This window comes from Nuphar pumila, chromosome 12, assembly GCF_984573655.1.
Source record: "Nuphar pumila chromosome 12, dmNupPumi1.hap1.1, whole genome shotgun sequence".
Lineage (NCBI taxonomy): Eukaryota > Viridiplantae > Streptophyta > Magnoliopsida > Nymphaeales > Nymphaeaceae > Nuphar > Nuphar pumila.
In genome coordinates this window covers 104910881-104933809 of record NC_143260.1, presented here as the reverse complement: position 1 = coordinate 104933809, position 22929 = coordinate 104910881, and the positions used below count along the sequence as shown (strand labels likewise).

The following is a 22929-nucleotide window of genomic DNA, read 5'->3' as shown; positions in this document are numbered from 1 at the left end:
TGAACGTGAGCTCAATCTACTAGTAAATGAGCCGAACCTGAACATGCCCTGTTTGGTTAGTTTATTCACCCTACTTGCATCTATGATTTCCCAACTAGATTGTAGATATTGTAAACAGTAGCAAATATTTATCACTTAAAAATAGGCCTTTCAGGTAAGTCTTGTTGTGTGTGTGTGTGTGTGTGTGTCTGAGAGGGAGGCCAACCGGATGTTGTTGATGTGTTCAGTACGCTGGATTAGAGCTGTCAACGGGTCAGGTAGCCAACCCATCCGGGTGTACCCGAACCTGCCCAAATAACAATGTGCCCACCCAAGCAACAAAGTGTCGGGTTCCAGTTTTGATGGGTCACGAAAATGAAATCGTAAACCCAGATCTGTATAATTTCATAAGTTTACTTTTACTTAAAATACATATAAAACATTATGATCAGGTTGAGTACCCGGCAAAAATCATAACCCAGGTCGGGTTCGGGTTCGGGTTCACCCAAGTATTATTCAGGTCTGACACTTTTTATACTCATACCTGTAAATTCGGGTTCAGGTTAGGTACCTTGTACAAACCCGACCTATTGACAGCCCTATGCTAGATTTAGTGGGAAGCTACCCTGGCATCATGCAATTAAACACAGTTTTTGATTTGGAAAAGTTTGACTGTTCATTTCTCAATTGCCAGCAAAACCTACTCTGGTGTTAGAATCTAGTGATTCATATACCGATCCCCACTCACCCAAAGGGGTTTGGCACAGTGGAATGGGACCTAGGACACTAGGCAGGTGTTCTAAATTTAAATCCCATGGGCATCACTTCTTGTGCAAGCCCAAGTGTTGGTCATCCTCATACTTTTATATGTTCTTTAAATTTGGATAGGCCTCCTCAGTATCTTTTTCTCAAGTGTTATGAGCCTCATACATGGGTGATTTGGTGACCATTAAAATGCCACATTTTATTCCCAATAGATTTTGATAAAATGAATTGCTATTCTTGTTGGATTCGGGTTTGGTTCAGACCCAAGTGGAACCAGACTCAGACCTCAGATGATCGTTTTGGGTTCGAAGCCAGGTTCAATCAGACCCACCATAAGAGAAACCGTACCTGGATCCTATAAGGATTATACATGACCCAGACCCATAACATATCCGGTAAAATAATATATATTTTTTAATCTTTTTTACATTGAAAATTATGGATCTTACCCGGGTCTGAAATGCAATTTCACAAACTATACCCGGCTCTATATAGTAATCGGATCCGACCACGATTCTAATCGGACTTTATTTATCACCAAACCATGAAAAATTATGCTTTTCCTTGTTCACTTAAAAACACACAGTTGTTAAAGAGGCAAACCAATTGGAGGATGCCATGGTCAAATGTCTACTATCCACCACTTAATAAGGAGTGTAAGCTTGCTAAGTGATATATTCAGATGCTAAGCCTCTTCTTAGACTTTGGGATTAATCATTACAATCACTGTTGGATAAAGTATGTTTTGATAATTGGACCTTTATCTGTAAAATGTTGCAATCTAGAGAAGTTAGTGTCTTTCATTAGTTTATTATGTGAAGATCTTAGCATAATTAAGGCTATGTTCTTAGCCCAAGTGGAAAGGTGGTATGTGACGAGCCATAAAAAATTCAATATTACACTGCTGATACTATACAAAGAGTAAAAACTGACTTTTGTCCTCTAGTTTCAAGCAGTCATGTACAGTTGGTGCAATGGTGAAGATTATGCTTGTTTTATCATTCTTTAGAAATGGTAACTTTATTGGGTTTAAATTGCATTCATTATCGGTTTCTCAAGGAAGAAGCACAAATAAATAAATTATCAAGATCTGTTAAAGTCAATTTCGTAGTATGTCTGCAAGTCAAAGGGAGTAACTTTTTCTTTCAAGTGTCTATAACGGTCGAACCCTAGCATAGTCAAACAGAATGACAAAAGAGCGTCAAATGGTTGTAGAGAGAGAAAGAGATTATCCTGATGATGTAAGGAATCGGGAAAGAGTCGGTGGGTGCACGTCAATGGATGGAAAAAGAGAAGAGAGAAATTACCGTGATGATGCAAGAAATCGGGAAAAAATCGGTGGGTGCAAGTCAATGATATGTGTGAGAGAGACATTGGGACTCTTCGATTACTGTGAGTGAAAAAAATAAATAATAACTTTTATACATGAGTTATGGTTAACAAAAGAACAATCTAAGGATGGGCAACTGGTTAAGAGGCCCGATGGCCAAGCCAACCTGGCTCAGGCCGGGCCTGAGCCTGGCTGATGCCCACCCCTAAAACAACCCAAGGGTAAAAACTTTGGTGAGCATTTGCAAACTTAGAAACGTTTGGTGTGGGGGATGAATTATAGCAGAAACGTTTGGGAGTTGAAAATTTCCGAGACAGGCAGCCGAATGACACTGTCATCTCCCTCTCTCTGAAACAGTTGCAGAGTGAGGAGGAGGAAGAAGAAAAAAGAAAAGAAAAAATAGCAACTGTTCGGATCACCCAAGTCGAGGGTCGAGCTCCCGGAAAGATCATACTCACTGGAGAACACGCCGTTGTTCATGGATCCACGACCATTGCTGCCTCTAATGATCTCTACACGCACGTTCTATGTCCAACTCTCCCAATCTTTAGGTACCCATGTTTTATATTTTCACTTTTCTTTTTTGATGTTTCATTTGGGAGTTGCCGACCCTGTCATCAGATCGATAAAACAAACTCATTTCTTCCCTTTGGATATTGTTTTTTCTCCCTTTTCTAACGTCTTGTGGCTGTTCATCAAATACCCACTTATTTGATATGTTTGGTTTGTATGACACCATGTTGGTTTTTTCTTACCATTGAGCCACTTGATATAATGATGATGGTCTCTTGGATTGTTTTGTTTATTGCCAATCTTCTGTGTCATTGATCAAGTACCAAAAAACCGATCACCAACTTTGGTGATTTTATGTATGCATGGTTTCCCATACTTTCCCTTTTGTTAGGAAACTGATTCCTGTATATTTGATCTCATTTCTTTTGGAGTTTATCCGGATTTCAGCTTTGCAGGACGTAGCAGTGAAATCCAAGTGACATTTTTGCAGTCTCATTGGCACAATTATGGGCTCTTCTAAACCGTCGTATTTGGTACCTAACCGAACCCCATTCCTATACTTTCTAGCCCACCTGAACCGAACGTGGGCCATTTACCCACATGCCCTTTCTTCTCCCACCCAATCCTTATTTAGCAAATTTTGTAATTTATTTGGCACTAATACAACACGCCTTTTGGATGGTGATAATGCATGAAATGTATATCATTTTTACTTATGGATTCATGCATTTATATGTTAAAAAGTGGTTTAAAACCCATGTTTGTATTGTTTCTAGGTGCGAGGGAGCCTGATTCGAATTTCATCCAATTCAGGCAAAAAATGGGCTCAATAAACCTTTAATAATGGATCTTGGATCGGATCCATAGCCTGTCCAACTCAAGTACTGGTCATCCTTAGTGCAAAAGGTCCAAAAAGCCCTCTTAGGTGGCACCAACCTTGTTTTTAGAAATAGTTCTAGTTTTAGGTGTTTTTTTAGAAATTAATTTTTATAATAGTGTTTTAATAAATTTTGACTAATTTGTAGTATATATAGGAGAATTAGGGTTAAGGGTTGGCATCTTTTGCTTAGAAAAAACTGCCCCCTTCCTTCTCTTTTTCTTCAAGATTTTTCACCGAAGTTGTTTTCTTTTACCATTTTTTTTCTTCTTATTCTTCGTTCTTCCCCGTGGTGTCATCCTTCTTCCTTGTATATTCTTGTATTTCTTCCCTCATGCGTGGAGCAACCTTGGAAGGGGCGTAAAGAGTTGCATGTATCAAGGCGAGATGGCTCTAGCCTCCCTAATCCATTCAGGAACTAGCCGCCGGTAACTTCCTTCTTCTACTTCTTCTTTTGTTTTTTTAGGATTTCTTGTATGTATATCAGATTTTTGTTTTATTTTTCTTTTATATCTAGATCTACTTTCTATAATTTTTGTGTATTAAGATTATTTAGGGTCGTTTAGATTAATTGTTTTATGTTTTAAAATTTTTATGTTGATCGAAAACCTCTTTTCTTTACCTGCCGAATTTTTTGTGTGAGACCTGAATTTTTCGGTCTGATAAACATACTGTTTCGGCCGATCCAGAAGGAGTTTAAGGCTGAAATTTTAGTATGTGTTAGTTGTACATATCTAGAGTATACCCTGTGAAATTTAACTCAATCCGACCAGGGGTTGGGATTTTACCACCATTTTACCGAAGCCAATTTTTTTGGTTTTGCAGAAATCCGACTTATGGTTCCAGTTTTGGTTGGAGCGATTTTTGGAATTTAATTTTATTCTTTTTATTTTATTTTTTTGTAAGTCAGTAATTAGAAGTAATTTAAGATAGTTTATTTCTATTTGTCAGTAGGTTAAATTAATTTTCAGCAAGTTATTTCATTGTTTTAAGAATTAATTAGTTTAGGGTTTTATTGTTAATCGGGTAAGACAATTTAGTAATTCTTTTTAGTTCTAAGTATAGTTTAGTATTTACTTTTGCATTTTAGTTTAATTAAGATAATTAGGATAGGTTATAATCTGTTTTTCATTAGAAAAAATAGAGGATTTGATTTGTTTGAATTTAGTTTAATTAAGTCATTTTTCAAGCATAGTTTCAATTGTTTTTTGTTTTAGTTTAAAGTAGTTTAAAGTAGATTATTTATTGCATTTATTTACTGTTACTTACTTGCTTTTTAATTGAATTATATCAGTAATTTGTTACTTGCTTTTTAAGCTTATTTTAGTTTGATTTGAGTTAACTAACAAGGTGTCTGCATAGTTCGGTTGGTTCACATTCTTAGTTTTTATAGGTGTTGACTGGAGAGATGACCCTTGGTGAGAAGCAAAAAGGCTATTTCAGGTAAAGTAATTGAAGATATTCCAAGCTAAGGGTTGAAGCTAGGCGAGCTCAAGTAGTAGAAGATTGTTTTTGTTTTCTTTAAAATAGGGCATTAGGCCAGATTTATTTTATTTCGGGTTGTATAGTTTTTACAATAAAAGTGTTCTTTTATTTTGAGTACAAAAGTTTTTTGATCTTGTTTCCTTCATTTGACCCAAACTTCACCACTAGTGTGAACCAATATTTATAATTTGGTGCACGGTTTACACTGACGTCTTCATTAAAAATATCTTTCAAAAATACCTTTAAGAAAAGTGCTACCACAGATACTGCATTTCCTTTTTCTTTTCATTTTTTTCTCCCCATTTTCTGCATCTTTAAAATAAAAATTGATTGTGGACCGATCTCTCTAGTTTACCAAAAGATTTTCCATTGTGCAGGTAAAGTTTTTAACGTTACTGCAAAGAAAATCTTGTTGTTCATGCACCACCAATGTGAACTTCTGTGTGTTTCTTTTGGCAAAACAACTATTGATAGATATAGCTTTAAGCTTTTATGTAACTATGAGTTCCAACCCTCCAAGAGTTGTCACGTCTTCTTCTCCTATGAGAAATATGATGATTAATGATTACTCAGACATGAAAACATTCAACCATTAGTACTTTTCTAGAAGTAAAAATAGGAAAGCTACCTATTCTCTATGTAAAATGCTTTCTTTTTTATTTTCTTTGCATGTATATTTGGCAGAAAATGATGGTGGGTGCTTGCTGTTAAAGCTTAAAGATATAGGTTTGGAGTTCTCATGGCCAATCAGAAGAATCAAAGCAGTCCTTTCGAAGTCAATCCTTCCTTTTTCTCTGGCAGCAGTGGTGCCTTTTTCAGTGGAGTCAATGAAGTCTATCTCTATTCTTGTTGGGGAACATGAATTCCCTGAAGCCAAAGTAGGTGTGGCTTCTGGCGTTTCAGCCTTTTTATAGTTGTTTACCTCCATCAATGTGTAACTAGTTTGTTTCTGTAGATTAAGCAAGGAAATAAAATATCCCTCTTAATATCAGAAATGCTAGTTTTTGTGTGTTTTTACTGTAGAATTAGACCTGCTACAGTCATTGTTACTTCTGATCTTCCACTAAACTCAGGGCTAGGATCATCTGCTTCGTTCTGTGTCGCACTTTCTGCTGCATTCCTTGCATTGTCAGGATGTATGAGCGTAGATTTCAACAGTCAAAGTTGGTTGAAATATGGAGAGAGTGACCTTGAATTGGTGAACAAATGGGCATTTGAGGGTGAAAAAGTAATTCATGGGAAACCTTCTGGAATTGACAATACAGTAAGCACATACGGTATCTGAACTGGAATCAGATTTGAATTTTTTATTGTTGATGGTTGTATTTTAGTAACGAGATATCATGGCTTAGGACTTTGTTTATTAAATGTCACTCATTATAATGCTTATCTTAATTTGCAAGAATTAAGAAAGTAATGAATGAATAGTACTCTGTAATTTTCTGTATATTACTTTGTTACATACAACACATTTATAATGTCACCCAACATTGATCCTGCGTGAGTTACAAAATTCAAAATTTAAAAAAATACAGGCTGTTACAGAGAGGCTATCGTGATTTCAGGATCTGATTTCACGTTGGACGGTTTACATGAAGATCTTGCCAATATTATCGCTGCTATGCCGCAATATCTATTTGTTACTCCCCCTCAAATTGGAGTGTGGAGATCCGTAACACCCAATTTGTATAAAATTTTGAAATTCTATTTTGCCTAAGGGCTTGGTAAATACATCAGCCTTTTGAAGATTTGATGACACATGTTCTGTTTTGATGATGTCCTTTTGAATTTTCTCGCGAATAAAATGACAATCTATCTCAATGTGTTTCGTTCTCTCATGAAACATGGGATTTGCTGCTACGTGTAATGCAGCCCGATTATCACAATATAATGTAATAGGTTCATGCCTCATAAGACCAAGATCATTAAATAATGCTTTCAACCAAATAATCTCACATGCAGTGGTTGTCATTGCTCGATATTCAGCCTTGGCTGAAGAATGTGAAACGGTACTTTGTTTCTTTGATCTCCATGATATAGGACTGTCACCGAGAGATATAAAATATCCCGTTACAGATCTGCGACTAGTAGGACAACTTGCCCAATCTGAGTCACAGTACGCTTTGATAGATAACTCAGTTGTAGAAGATAAAAATATCCCTTTTCCTAGTGACGATTTCAAATATCTAATTACTCTTAATGCTGCTTCATAATGTGGCTTCCTTGGATTTTGCATGTACTGAGATAAAATATGTACTGCAAATACAATATCTGGGCGTGTCACTGTGAGATAGATCAGTCGTCTGACTAGACGTCTGTATTATGTAGGATCTTCCAATAATGAACCTTCATCCATGGTCAGTTTTAATTTCTGATCCATAGGAAAATCAACAGGTTTGGTTCTGCTTAAACCTGCATCCTTCAGTATATCAAGTGCATATTTATTTTGACTGAGAAATATACCAGATTCTGATCTAGCTACTTCAATCCCCAAAAAATATTTCAAGCGTCCTATATCCTTGATATGAAACCTAGAATGTAAAAATTGTTTGAGAATATGAATGCGTGACTCATCATTTCCTGTAATGATAAGATCGTCAACAAAACGTTCTCCCTGTTGACGTGTAAATAAGGTATAATCTGCATTGGATTGAGAGAACAATGCATCTTTCAAGGCTATGGTGAGCTTATTGAACCAATTTCTTGAAGACTGCTTAAGTCCATATAAGGACTTGTGAAGTTGACAAACTTGATACTCCCCCTTAGTATGAAGACCCTGAGGTAATTTCATATATATTTCTTCATCAAGATCTCCATGAATGAATGCATTGCTGACATCTATTTGATATAAACTTCACTTTTTAATTGCTGCCAGGGCTAAAAGAGATCCCATGGTAGTTAATTTTGCAACAGGGACAAAAGTCTCATGAAAGTCAAGACCTTCAATTTGTATATATCCTTTTGCAACAAGGCGAGCTTTATATCGCTCAATGATACCATCAGATTGCCTCTTGATTTTATATACCCATCGACAACCGATAGGCTTCTTTCCAGGTGGAAGTGTAGTGATGGTCCATGTATTATTTTTCTCAAGAGCTTCAATTTCTTAAGTCATAGCATCTTGCCAATGCTTATGCTTAATAGCCTCACCATATTTACGTGGTTCAACATCAAGAAGAACATGAAAGAGAAATGCAATATGTTGAGGGGAAAATTTTGATAAAGGTAGAAAGTTGGAGATAGGATAGTGATTACCTTTACTTGAGGATATCTGATTGAGAGCTTCGAGATTACTGCATGACGAATTCTCTGTCATGACTACTGAACAAACGTAATCTTGAAGATATGATGGAGCAATATGAGAGCGACTGGATAGTCATAAGGATTGGTTTGGTTCAATAACTGGATTGGACTCTAGTGGGTATTCAGGTTCGGAATTGTGATTCGGTGGTGCAAAGTTGGTTTATGAATTTGACTCAAGCAGTATAGGGGTTAATGCTCCACTTTCAATATTGGCGTCGTGATCTTCAATACTTTGTGGAAGTACTAGGGAAGTATTATTGTAAAATTTATTTCTTTTATAAGGAAATATTTGTTCATAAAAAATAATATCTCGGCTTGTAAAAATAGTTTTGTTTTGAATATCAAAAACACGATTGCCTTTTTTATTAAAAGCGTACCTGACAAATACACATGGTTTTGCTTGAGGAGCAAATTTGTCCTTTGGAGAAGGAATAATTTTAACATAACACAAACATCCAAATGTACGAAGATGTTCATAGTTGATGGTTTTTCCAAATAAAAGTTCCAAAGGAGTTTTATTTTGTAAAATAATCGATGGGGTGCGGTTTATTAAATATGCAGTCGTTAATATACATTCTCCCCAAAAATCAATAGGTAAAGAAGCTTGAAAACGAAGAGCCCTAGCCACTTCTAGAAGATGTTTATGTTTTCGTTCAACTCTACCATTTTGCTGAGGTGTTCCTACACAAGAAGTTTGATGATCAATGCCTTTTTTATGGAAAATTCCATTAAAAACTCTTGAGTAATATTGGCAGCAAATTCATATCCATTATCACTATGAATACTTCTGATTCTGGTTTTAAATTGATTTTCAACCATGGAATGAAAATATTTTAAACAAGAAAGAGTTTCTGATTTGTAGCGCATAAGGAAAATCCATGTTGAACGTGAATAATCATCCACTATTGTAAGAAAATAATGTGCACCAGTGTGTGATGGTGTAGCATAACTTCCCCATGTATCAACATGAATCAAATCAAATGGTGCTAATACGCGACTTTCACTAGAAGAAAATGGCAATCAGTTCATTTTTGCCTTATGATAAGCATCACAAGGTAAATCAACAATGGAATAAAGTAAGGACAATTTATTCTTCTAAACAAGCAATCTAGAATTAGAAAGATGACCGAGACGGTTATGCCATATTTGGGTCAATTTTTCTTAAGGCACTGCCAAAGCTTTATGAATAGTGGTAGTTATGTAATGATAGAGTCTACCATGCAGTTTACCCGCTCCAATCAGCCTCCTTGAGGTAAGTTCCTAAAAAACACAAAAATCAGGAAAGAAAACAGCAATACTATGAGATGATTTTGTGAGTTTAGGAATAGATAAGAGATTTTATTTGAATGTGGGATCATAAAGCATGTCAAGAAGGATCAAGTTCGGACGAAGTTGGACTTTACCCACTTGGCGAACGTATACACTATGGCCATTTGGGAGGTTGATTGGTCTTGGATTAGAAATGGATTGTACATCAAACATAATATCTAGATATGGTGTCATATGTTCAGATGCACCTGTGTCTATGATCCATGGAAAATCAAAAGAATAGGGAATAGAAAAAGTTTTACGCGCGAGATTAGCATTGGCTAGTTTAGCATTGACATTGAGCCAAGACGCTAGCTGATTCAATTGATCCTTTGACAACTGCGAGATAACAGGATGTTCAGGAACATGTGTTGCATTTGTGCTTGAATTTGCGGCATATGATTCTGTTGTTCCATTGGATTCTGATTTGTTAACTTTTGCATGGTTGGCTAGATATCCATGCAAAGCATAACAACGAGCTTTAATATGACCCATTCTACCACAATGATCACATTTTGGACATGGACAATTCTTGGAAAAAGAGCGTTGGTTTGAATGAAAACTCTTGATGGCGAGAACAACATTTTCTGGCCCATGAGAATTCAGCATCAATAACCGTTGAGTTTCTTCTTGAAGAACCATAGAGTATACCTTGCTTATATTGGGAAGAGGCTCAATGGTTAATATTTGACTCCGAATATTGGCAAAAGTATCGTTGAATCCCATTAAAAATTGGTATACTTTCTCTCGTTCAAGGCAAATGTTAAATTCTTTGAAAGCTTTGCAAGAACAATTTGGAGTTGAATTCAAAAATTCAAGTTCATCCCAAAGTGTTTTGAGATTAGTAAAATAGGTCGCCAAAGATGATTGTTCTTGCCGTAAATCAGATATTTGTTTCTTAAGTTTATAAATTCGAGCAGCATTACCTTGTGAGAATCTTTCTTCTAAATCGATCCACACATCTTGTGCATCATTGGCATAGATGACACTATGTGCAATGTCCTTTGACAATGCATTCAGTAGCCATGAGAGAACCATGTTATTGGCTCAGTTCCATACTTGAAAATCTGCGGCAGTAGTAGCCGGTCTGGGAAAAGTGCCATCAATAAATACAAATTTGTTTTTAGCACTGAGAGCCGTTTTCATAGCCCTTTTCCATGTGGAATAATTGTCACCAGTAAGAGGTGTAGTAACTAAAACAGCACCTGGATTATCTGAATGATGCAGAAAATATGGTGATGATATCTCTTTCGATCGATCAGAAACATCAGAAGAGGCAGCCATGAACATAGACAGAAAACGCATAGTTTTGCTATATTTGTAATAAAAAAATGACAGTAAGAAACGCTGATGACTCACTATAATGAAGTTGAGACGTCTGTCCGGTGGTGACGATGGCTATCTGATGAACCTCCGGCTGTTTATAATGAATCCTGCAACTGATCCTGCTAATGATGAATAGCCTCCTTCTGTGACGAGAAAGAATCACCAAAAGGTTGATGATCAAAGAGGTAAAAATGACTTGAGATAGTCAGAGATTTGCCAAAAGAAAGATTGGACAATGATCGAAAATTACAGAGTCCCGCTTTGATACCATAAGAAAGTAATGAATGAATAATTTTCTGTATATTACTTTGTTACATACAGCACATATTTATAATGTCACGCAACATTGATCCTGCGTGAGTTACAAAATTCAAAATTTAAAAAAGTACAGGCTGTTACAGAGAGGCTATCGTGATTTCAGGATCTGATTTCACGCTGGACGGTTTACATGAAGATCTTGCCAATATTATCGCTGCTATGCCACAGTATCTATTTGTTAAGAATTGGCTTTAATGCACCAGATTATAAACGATTAGAACAAGTAGTTGATCGGCTACTTCATGGCTTTCTGAATTGATGTATAATTCTTATTTGATCGATGTCTTGAAGGTGTTAATAAGCTATTTCTAATTTCTTGTAATAGGTAATATGATAATGTTCAGATTGGGCAACTTGACACGTGTTAAAGCCCAGTATTCCACTTTGATTGTTGATCACTAGCACAAAGGTTGGTCGGAACACAAAAGCGTTGGTTGCTGCAGTTTCTGAAAGAGCCTCCAGGCATCTTGATGCCATGTCTGCTGTATTTACTGCAATTGATTCTATTAGCAAGGAAGTATCTACCATCATTTAGTTGCCTGCCTCGGATGAAGTTTCTATCACAAAGATGGAAGGGAAGCTACAGGAACTAATGGAAATGAATCAGGGTTTACTGCAATGCCTTGGCGTTAGTCATTCTTCTATAGAAACTGTGCTTCAAACAACTTTGAAATATAAACTGGTCTTCAAGCTCACCGGCGCTGGTAGTGGAGGCTGCGTCTTGAATTTGTTACCATTGCGTATCCATTTTCTTCTTTACTTTCTCTTAAATGCTCCTGCTTGAAGATCATGACTTTTCATAATCCATGCAATTGCCTGAAAATAATTGAGAATTAGCAATTCCGTTTTTAGTTGAGCCATCATTATACAGAAATTATAGTTACCAGGGTCTCTAGTTTGGATAACCAGTTTCAATCTGCAACTTGGTGTAGCATCGAACATAGGAGTTTCTCTAATTCAAATGATCCCATGCGGGTCATGGTATTCCAGTAAGCATGTTCTAGCGTATTTCAACCATGGAATTAATGCTTTGACCTCCACTATGCTTAACTTAACATGTTTTCTTCTGCTTCTATTGTTTATTGATTTCCAGACTTATCAAAGGTGTCATGGAATGTGATGGTTCTTATCCATGCTTATGTGCATTCACAGTTTGCAGTTTTGTGCATCAGGCTGAACTTTTTTCTATATATGGCATCAGGGGCGTAGCTAGGATTCATGCGAGGGGGGGGCAAACAGGGGTGTAGAAAAAAATTTGTGTGATAGTCGGGGGTTCGGGTGCAGCGCCCCCGAAATTTTTTTTTTTGAGATAACATAAAAAACGGCTACAATTATTAATAAAAATCTATTTCATATGGACAAATCAAACTATTTGCTGCAGCCAGGGCTGGGCTAAAAAATAGATAAAAATCTATTTCATATGGAATCAGGGCTGGGCTAGGACTGGGCTTTTAAAAAAAAAATTAACTGTTTCGGGAGGCAGGACTGGGCTCCCCTCCCCTAACTACGCCTTTGTATGGCATGATTCTACTGCTTTACATTCCCAGCCTTCAGCTATCAAATGAACCGTCTTATTTCTTTCTCAGCTAGAGTTGTTTAATGAATAGATGCATGGTTAAGATCTGTTTAAAATGATGCATCTTTAACATTATTTCCATTACATGAGAAATGAATATTGGCTGGTTTTGATCCAATTCATATTTGTAGCCTTTCTTTCTCATAATAAGCTCAAGTATGAGGCCATGTTTTGTTGTTCATCACTATTTTGAGTACCTTGATAATTAACCAGTGCTTTCTGCTAAGGTAATTGACAAAGTTGTTGCGGAGCTTGAGTCACATGGCTTTCAATGTTTGATAGTTGCAGCTGGGGGTGGAGGCCTTGAAGTTTGTTTCATTTGTCACTCATTACTGTATTTCTCAACATGCAGTAATTCTGATGAGGACTTCCATAACTTCTGCTGTCTAAAGCCTGTAGCATTGTTGGATGTTGTTGCTCTTGTTGTACTCATTGTTTTCTGTCTTCCAAGTCTGATATGTAAAACTTATCAGTTATTAAGTTCCAATGAATCCATGTACGTAGTTACCAGTCATTAGAATATGTTTACTGGAAATGTGTGAACTGGAGTATGAAACAAGATTTTTGTGGGCTTTTTTTTTTCCTTAAATTTTACCGCATGGATGTGATCTACATGCTTGGTTTTATGGGGACCTGCTCTCGGATTGTCCAATTACGATGCATATGCATGATCTTTTAAGGCTTGAAAATCGACAGCGCAAAATTTTCATAAATATTTGAGCATCCAAAAATCACTTCTTTTGTTGAAAATGCACGATCCAACAGTCGATTCTTACCAAATGGTCCATGTCGAACACATCTCCAGGGTTAGATTCACTAAAAAAATGTCGGAAATTCCTAGCTCACACTCCAATTCACGTATTTCCAGTAACCCCTTCAGTTTTGGGTTCTGCTACTGCACCAAGGAATTTGGGGTTGTGTACAATAGCAGCAACTTTCTTCCATGTTTTCAAATTTTTGTAGTTATTATCAGTCTCAGACCTATTGTTCCCTATTTTTTTTTTTTGGAAAGGCAAGCTAGGGTTAGGCAGACCTCTACCAGTTATACAACTATATCATTGGGTTTTGAACCTGCAACGTCCCAACACAAGGTGACGTTCCCTAGCTGCTCCTGCCAACAAGCGGAGCCCCCGTTGGTATTGTTCCCTATTGAAGTAAATTATTACTTTTTTTATATTTATACGTTGAAACTGTTGTTACTTGTGGATGGTTATTCTGTTGTTCCAAAAAAGATGGTGCTCAATTAATTTAAGTTGTTATTGGAGTAGACCCTTGCTAAGAAATCTTCCAGAATGTGGCCGAGAACTGGAGCATTCCCAGGAGCAGCTTTGGTAGTTTCAGAATCGCCAAGATCAATTAGGAACCTATGAAACAGATAAGAAGTGGAAGAGGAAGGAGCATCATTCGTGCCAGTCAAATGGACATGTTTCTAAAATGTTATGCAACATGCTCATTTTCCTCACCTGCAAAGCATAGGCCTGCCTGGGATGGTTCAGCTCAATTTGTCCTCCTTAGCTTGCTTTCCTCGACTCTTCGCAGGAACTTTCAGTTGGTAAAGTTTTCATTTTTTTTGCTTCATAATGAATTGATTTCAAGTGAAAACTGGTGGAAAGGTGCTTAACACAGCAGGTTTAAAAGTCAAAGTCTCAAATAAGATTGGAAAATGACATGTTTCTTGAAATACTTTAAATTTTAGAAATCCATCTGCTGCTCAAAATCATAAATACTCTTATTTTTAAGACGTTTTTAGCCTTCACACCTATCGTTTCCGATGTGAATTTTCTCCGTATGCAAATTTTCTTGGTCTCCACCAAAAATGCCTTAGTCGCCGCCTCAGCCGATGCTTAATCTCCATCATCTTGTTAAAAAACAGTCTCCGATGAATATCCTAGTGGTGCGGGCATGGCAGCTTCCGCTGCGACTAAAGGAGCTACCACTTAGCGGCGGAGAATGGCCTAGGTTTTCTGATGGAAACTTGAACCTCGAAACCTCTCAAATATCTAAGTTACCGCACATTAAAAATTTATGAAATTCACATAAAATAAGTGTAAGTGAACTTTCTTTTAAACTCGAACCGACAAACCTCACAAATACTTGAGTTAAAACGCATAAAAATGTAATAATATTACATAAAAAATCTATGAATTTTTTTTAACTCGAACCAACAAACCCCACAAATACTTAAGTTACATCACATAAAAAATTTACAAAATTCATATAAAATAAGTACAAGAAAACTTTCTTTTAAACTCTTGAACCTCCTAACATCACAAATACCTGAGTTACTTTGCATAAAAAAATCTTAAATTTACATAAAAAATTTATAAATTCTTTTTTAAACTCAAACCGACAAACTGTGCAAATACCTAAGTTACTTTACATAAAAAATGTAATAACATCACATAAAAAATTTGTGAATTTTCTTTTAAACTCAAACCTTCAAACTACGCAAATACATGAGTTACTTCGCATAAAAAATTCAGAAATACGCATAAAAATTTTATAAAATTTCTTTTAAACTCGAATCTTTAAACCTCATAAATAGTTGAGTTACCTCGCATAAAAAATGTATTAAATTCACACAAAATATGTGTGTGTGAACTTTTCTTTAGATTTGAACCTTCAAACATCACAAATATCTAACTTACTTTGCATAAAAAAATATAGGCAATTCACATAAAAAGTATGTGAACTATCTTTCAAACTCGAATAGACTCTTGGGCTCTTCCATGTTATATAAATAGTAGCAACCAAGATGTCACATATTCTAGGGCTCGCATTTTAGCATTATTTTTGCATAATCTAGGGTTTTCTTTGTGGTCCACAAAATAATCTGGTAGCTATTTCTGGTGTTCCAATGACCTTTTTCTGGCGTTATGGCGACTGAGAACCATGTGTTCATAAACTAGGTCTTCCTTCTTCCATTGTACTGTAAAGTATGTAAATGACTTGAAACTTAGAGAGAGGGGGTCACACCCTCGTCGTCTTTGCCTCAACAATTTTTGAAACAAAGGTTTTTAGATGTTTACCATAAAAAATGCAAGCTAAAATTTTTGTCACTCTGCAAGAAGCAGCCGCAAATACCAGCGAAAAAAATGGATGAAGGGGGTTGTTGTCATAATGATGTCTCCTAATCTCGAAGCATCTAAAGAGAGGGACTCAGTGAAGGAGCATTTGTTTGAGTTATGCACTCACTCGAATGTGAGATGTAGTTGAGTTTCCTTCTCCTATTGTTGAGAATATGGATGATAGAAGAGTAGAGGATGAACCTCAACAAGGAGATGATCGAGTTGCATAACGATTGGATGCTTCTTAGCAAGGGAAGAAGTAGCTCAACAAAGGCCAAAGATATCACAGCAAGGGGCCAATGCCTACAGAAAGTGCAAGCTCTGAGGATTTTCTTGAAGAGGGGAAGAAGGGCTAATGCCCTTGGACAGAAGCCACAATCCAATAATAATTGCATGCATCACTTTTATTGGTTTCAAGAATGTCAATGGTTCCAAGCTCTCCCAAAGGACATAATGAAAATGCTTGATGGTATGCATTTTCGAAGTTTCTTCAAGATCTCACAATGAAAGATCAATCACCCACTCTTAGAGGCCGTGGTGAATTTTGGAATCCAAAAAGTAATACCTTCTGATTTGGAGATATGAAGATAACCATCATGTTGGAGGACATAGCATAAATCACTGGATTAAAGTGTCATGAGGTGTCAGTGAGTGGTCAGCAGTGGAGAAATTACAAACAGTTGGCTACCATGATTTTGGGAGTGATGAATGGTGCCTTCAAAGGATAAAGGTTGAACTTTGCATGGTTGAGAAATTACCATGACCCCACAACGTCGAGGAGGATGAAGGATAAACTACTATGTGCTGGAGGGAAGGCTGGTAGTACTCAAGAGAAGGATCTGAGAGCATTTTCGCTCTACTTCTTCGGCACATATCTATTCGTTGACAGTTGTGGGAAGTCGATCCATAGTTCCTATATTAACGTGGTGGTAATCTTAGATCACGTCGACGAATACACATGAGGGCAGTTGTGCTTGCACACCTGTATGCTTCTTTGAATAGTGTGAAAGCCAAAAAAGTAAACTTGATCGACATGTTGGTATTGTTAGAGGTAGTTACTCATTCATTGTACTTAAACTGTTGATTTAAGCTAAAATATTAGTAATTTAGTTATATTTTGCATTTTTTTATGTAATTTACTATGTTGTTATGTGTTAATCTTTGTATGAATTCCTGTAGGTGGGAGCACATATCGATTAAAAATCCTCTGAGAGGTTAGGTTGTCCATAAATTTCCATATCTCACAATGTGGAGACGGAATATCAATAAAGATGCACCTCATTAAAGGAAGTCATCATCATATGGGTTGTGACCAATACTTCAAAAAATTACAGAAGCTGACCAAGATAGATATAAGTATATTTTTTTGTTAAAATATCATACATATTTTAAAATAATGCAATATAGGACTAACCATGAATGAAACATTATTACGTAGGTAAAGTGGTGCCCCTATGAAGATTTGGGTGAAGATGAGGAGAATCAGGATATCATTGTGCAAGCAAAGACTGTAACGAAGAAGAACATTTGGTTGCACAACATAAATGAAGTGGAGCACCAAATGGCCAACCAAGTGGTATAGCAATTTGGCTATATTCAGCAATGAACTAATCGCCCTGGCGTAGTTAGCAAAATTGTCATGATGACGATAAAGGATAAGTCAAAAGATTACCCCACCCTATTCCAATTGAAACTTGCAAACTGGTGCGAGGGTGGACAAGACATCTGCTTGTCCACTATGGTAGTTGCCAATGATGACGAAGACATAGCTTCTCATCATGATGCAGTCAAACCCTCTGAAAGGAGAGTTGAGGAGGAGGAGAAAGAGTGTGACCAAAAGCGAAGAAAAAATGCAAGTAGATCAGATACTCAGTTGGTTCTTGCGCTGGAAGAGATCAGACAACTGAAGGATATGCTTGCTATAAAAGAAGCCAAAATCAGTGTGTTGAAAGCAACACTTGTTGCAATGTCTTCGGCCATTATACAACATCAAGTTGCAATCATATAAAACTACGTTAAGGTGAATGAGCAGCTATAAGCATGGTTCAGGGATCTAGGGCAGTGATTTTTGTTTTTTATTGTATTGTAAATCATTGAAATAAAGTTATAAATACTTGAGTTACCACGCATAAAAAATGAAATAACGTCGCATAAAATTTTCAATTTTTTTTAACTCAAACCAATAAATCTCGCAAATACTTGAGTTATCTCGCATAAAAAATGTAATAGTGTCACATAAAAATTATGTGATTTTTTTTAACTTAAATAGACAAACCTCGCAAATACTTAAGTTACGTCAGATAAACAATTTATGAAATTTGCATAAAATAAGTGCGAGAAAACTTTCTTTTAAACTCTCGAACCTCCAATATTGCAAATACCTGAGTTACTTCACATAAAAAAATCTTAAATTTGTATAAAAAATTATAAAATTTCTTTTAAACTTGAACTGACAAACTACGCAAATACCTGAGTTACTTCGCATAAAAAATGTTATAATGTCACATAAAAAACATGCAAAATTTCTTTCAAACACAAACTGACAAACTTTGTAAATACTTGAGTTACCTCGCATAGAAGTTTATAAATTTTGCATAAAATAAGGGTGAACAAATTTTCTTTTAAATTTGAACCTCTAAACATCACAAATACTTGAGTTACTTCACATAAAAAATGTAATAATGTCACATAAAAAAATTGTATTTTTTTTTCAAACTTGAACCTTCAAACTACGCAAATACCTAAGTTACTTTGTGTAAAAAATGTAATAACTTTGCATAAAAAATCTGCAATTTTTTTTAACTCGGATTAACAAATCTCGCAAATACTTAAGTTACTTTATATAAAAAAAATTACAAAATTTGCATAAAATAAGTATAAGTGAACTTTCTTTTAAACTTAAACCTCTAAACATCACAAATACCTGAGTTACTTCACATAAAAAATATAATAATGTTGCATACAAAAACTGCAAAATTTCTTTGAAACTCGAACTACCAAATCTTGCAAATGCTTAAGTTACTTCACATCAAAAATGTAATAACATCACACAAAAAATTGTGAGATTTCTTTTAAACTCGAACCTCCAAATTGTAAATAATGAACATTATTTGCGATGATGAGAAAATCTATAAAAAATATTTGCAATCAATGATGAGGAAGTCCACAAAAAAAAATTGTGATCAATGACCAATATTTGCAATTTTCCTCCTTAACATGTTAATTTCCTACATTTTACACATGTTCTTGTTACAGAACATTAAACCTTGAATGAAGTTAAACATACAAACTTGAGAACATCCAGAATTTGAAAAATATCATAAAATCTGTCAAATTTACATTTTAAACATCATCTAGAATTTAAAATGCATTCACTGTTTACTTCATCTCAATATCTTCATTTGAAAATATTATCAATTTTGCCCCATAGTTCGTCATTATCCGCTTTCTCAGCTAGTCCCTTTTGTCTGAATGTTACTATCGGAGCTTTGATTTGCACTTCCTTTTCCTTTGCCGACCGCAGAGCTTTCATTTGCACTACCTTTGCCACCAGCGGTGTATTCTTTTAGCGATGCCAATAGCCATACCTTTCGTGTTGGCTGCACTATTGTGGTTTCTTGTAACTTTTCTGTGTTCGATCTCGTTGGCTGCGATATAATGGTTCTTGCTGCCTTTTTACTTTGATTGTTGCCTTTCCCGCTTTAACTATCTTTGCCAACTCAAATTTCTTAACTTTCTTGTAGTAAGCGATCATTTATTTTTTGTCATCTGTGATATCAACTTGACAAAAGGGTTTATGTTTGTTACAAAAACAACTACCAATCTTTCGATATTCATCATAAACAAGAACATTTAAACACGTACCTGGGTGAAATTCTCCCTTGCTACCTGCCCCAAGAGTGACATGTAGGCAATCACAAAAAGACCACAGACTTTTCTGTAATAATCATAATCGAAGTCAACATGTAAAAAAATTAATTGAATTAACAAACATATAAGGCAAGTACTTACTCGTTATCTTGTCGTGTGATATCATCTGCAAGTGTGATTGTCCAATCGATGAAACTGTCGTAGCCCATACATCCTATGAAAAAATAACCCTGCAACAAAACATTAAACCTACTGAGTACGAGAAAGCAATCTTATTATTGTTAACTAGGTAATGGTAACTTACTATAATGATAATGTTATCATCTGCACACATTGTGGTGTGAAGTGAATTGTACAACGTAAAGTCATTCGCTTTCAGGTCAATTTGCTAAAGAACCAAATAATTATCGTTCCAGATAGCAAGAAATAAGAGATGCAAAATAAATCAAGATTAAAAAACAACTTGGGCACCCAGAATTTAAGTTTGGTACTTATGCAACAATGTTATAAATGGATACCTTATCATCTTCAAACCAAATGTAAGATAAGAATTCATCATCCAAGCATGTAACTGTTATCTCTTCATGCCTGAGAGTTCTAAGTATTGATGTGACCGGTTAACGTATACAAGTTAGTTTTTTTTCCAGTAATAATACAACATAAACAAAAGGTTGCGGTTACTCACAAATAAATAAGGAGTAAGGTAAATCGTCTTTGGCAGATTTTTTCTCTTTTTCATAAGTGATTGTGTTTTACTTGAAGTCTTTCTATAAATCTTGCTAAATGCTACATATATGGTACATGCATGTTATATTCGAATGAGTACATATACAAAAGAACAAACAAACGAACATGAAAATTTCACACTTACATCACTTCCCATCTAAGTTTCTTCATCAAAATCAAATTCTTTTGGATTCCTGGCAGTCGCCTGTAAATCTTGCATATCTTGTACCTCGAGCAAAACAACTAACATTGGGGATGGAGTTTTATAGGGTTGAAGTTTGTCATGTCACCCTTTCCCTATTACTCTCCTTGTACTCATTGTGAACTAACTAAGATATACATATAACACATAAGACATTGGAGTTGTTTATTAACAAAGATTACATAAATATAAAGAAACAAAATTTATTAAAGAAAAAACTAACGAATGCATGTGTCACAATAAACTAAAGAATAAATGTATGATTTAATGTGCTTCCGTCTGATGTAACCAAGCTCACCACAGATACCTCATTTGTATGGTATATCCTTGTTTGTTATTCATCTCTTCTTCTTAGGGTGCCTTGATTTAGAACCCACATTTGGTGTTAAAAGGGGAATAGAGTTTGGATGAGCAATGTATGACACATTATCCACCATCGACATAAATGGATAGCTATTATATATAGTGTGATACGAATAAATAGTGTACCACTTATCGCAATATTCATCTGGTTGGTTAACTTCATAAAAAATGCACACAATCGCATGTTTACACCAAATCACACTAACCTGCCACTCTTCACAACTGCACTCTTGACTCGCGAGATTAACAACATAAGCAAAGACTTGGTTGCAGGCTTCATATCGATGTTCGAGGCAATGTACAACTTTCACATGTACCCTTTGTGCATCTTTTTTACCTTTCTCAAGCTTTTCTTTTACGTTGGGCACCACAACAATTTCTGACATGTTCTGCCCATCATTTCTTCTTTGCTCATAAAGTTTCATCAACATGAGACGAAGCTTTTCAATAAGAGGAATCAGGGGCTTGTCACGTATTGTGAGAATCCATACATTAAAGCTCTTTGCTACATTAGAGGTTAAGCACTCGTACCTCTTAGCTGAAAACTCAATGTTAGCCCAATGTTTCTTTTCAACATCTTTTATGACATGTGTATGCATCTCCACGTTGCTCGTTGATCTTGTCAATAAAGTATATGCAATATATTGTCGTGGCTGCTCTGACTGCACTTTATCAAATTGGTACAAGTGATAGATCAAAAGCAATTTTAAAGTTGTTCGTCAAGTACTTCATGCAATATCCAACATGAAAATTAGGCCATACGAGGAGGACAATATATTGTAGCCCTAAGTGCCTATTTGAGATGACTGTGAACCATTGTTTTGGGGTTCTTAATGTTGTAGTAATTCAATTTTTATTTTACATGTGACAAAAACTATGTTCATGAATCATTCAACTCCTTATCCACAACTGTAAAGGCAACCAAAAATATCTAACCACAAGGATCAATATTATGGGTTGACAACAATATACCATGTACTTTCCTTTTAAAAAGTGTCATCTAGCAGAAGAACTGGAGGGCATCCTTTAATAAACTCATTGATGCATGGACAGAAAGATAGGAATAGGTACATAAATCAATTTCGCGTTATGTTTATTTGTAACCAAGTTCCACACCTTCCTCGTGACTTATGCTTTTAGAGTCATCTTCGGGTTTTCGTGTAACCGTCCATGAATAACACACGAAACTCATTTGGAAGACACATTTTTCTCTACTAGGTTGCCCAATGATTCATCACATGTATGCTCATTTTGATACTTCTTCACTTGAAAGAACGTTGATCCTTAAACCTTTGTGCACTGGATCTTCCAGGTGCAATCGATCTTAGTTTGAAGTTCTTTTGTGTGCATAGGACAATTACTCTCTCGTTGCAACTCTTCTTGAATTTTGTTTTATAGTTGTTCATATTCACATGATCTTTAAGAAATTCATGGCAATGCTCAACATCATTAAACCTTTTGCTAATAGCAACCTATCAATCGTTGGACTCTGCTCTCAATCATTAAGTTTTTTTTACGCAGCTGTTCATACAACTGAGATACCTCTGCATCAAAGATTTTCAATTGTTCTTCCACGAAAGAGAACCCATCCATCAAGAACCTAGTAAACCCTAAACATTAGCATATAAACCTAAATGCTCATAAAACTCACACAACATACCAATGTTTGGGCTTTTCGCATGTCATTTGTGTATCATTTCTGGGATGCAGGTCACTAGAACTGAGGTGCCCACGTGGTTCCACATCCAATCTAGTGATCCTCTGTTGATGTACACCCTTAATTTTTCATAAAAGTTCTTTGTTGTCTGCAAGTTCAACATCTATATTCGTAATTGGTTCGGGCAACTATATGTTCTCCACTTACAACATTAATTACTATCGTTTATTATTTGGGACAGTTGCATGTTTGGTTCATCAATA

General features: G+C 35.8%; 1 pseudogene; it reads left to right on the top strand.

Annotated features, from left to right (window-relative positions):
* The first annotated feature begins 1931 nt into the window (after window positions 1–1931).
* On the top strand, window positions 1932–14140 carry LOC149821445 (mevalonate kinase-like; annotated as a pseudogene).
* The last annotated feature ends 8789 nt before the right edge of the window (window positions 14141–22929 follow it).